This window comes from Protopterus annectens, chromosome 12.part0, assembly GCF_019279795.1.
Source record: "Protopterus annectens isolate FY-2018-M chromosome 12.part0, PAN1.0, whole genome shotgun sequence".
Lineage (NCBI taxonomy): Eukaryota > Metazoa > Chordata > Ceratodontiformes > Protopteridae > Protopterus > Protopterus annectens.
Genome location: NC_056746.1, coordinates 1,214,495,595 through 1,214,496,416, shown reverse-complemented (window position 1 = coordinate 1,214,496,416; position 822 = coordinate 1,214,495,595).

The window sequence follows — 822 nt, the reverse complement described above, 5'->3', positions numbered from 1 at the left end:
AGCAGAGAGTGTAGTGTTCAATTTTTTTCACTTTTGCCATATATTTGTTTTATGTTTCTTGTAACATGTGATTTTCAAGTATAATGTGTTGTGGACTACAGTCTTTAACTTATGATAAATGTGAGTTTCAGAATTCATATGCTTCAGAAAATGCTTCCTAATGCAAAACCTGTTATACTAGCAACTGTCTAAGTATCAGCTAACATCCAAAGGTATCAAAGACACACCGTATACACCACTAAAAAGTTTATTAAACAAGCAGTAAAGAGCAGGCAATAAAATCCAATTGCAAAGCTTTCAAGACAAGCTCTTTTTCAATGCTGGTTGAAGCAGTTTATTGAATTACATAATGATCAGTGTTCATTATATTGACCATTAAATAAGTCAAGTGTTTTTGCCCTTTTTTCTAGTCTGTGTGACCATGCAGTTAGTATATTTAATTTTCAGTGGTGTGAGGGTTGAGTCCCACATTTGGGGGTGTGGGGGGTGAAGTCCCCATGTAAAAAGTTGCTTTTTGTTTTACTTTTTTGTAATTGCAAATGTATCCTATTGGTTTACATTTACTATTACTTTTTTTGCAATCATTTTAGTGGCAATTAATGTTTTTGTATTTTTATCAAACTTGACCATGATTATTTGTTGTAAACTCCTATCTCTATATATTTAGATCTAGATCCAGGGTACTGTTTTCCTGTTTCTTTCTCACCTCAGACCTCAATTGTTTTAATAAACCAAATGTTTCAAATTTCACTTCACAGAAGTCCTCAGTCCCTAAATGTATTAATGCTCTTAGGTCTTTTCTTTTAAATCCTAAATGCAAAA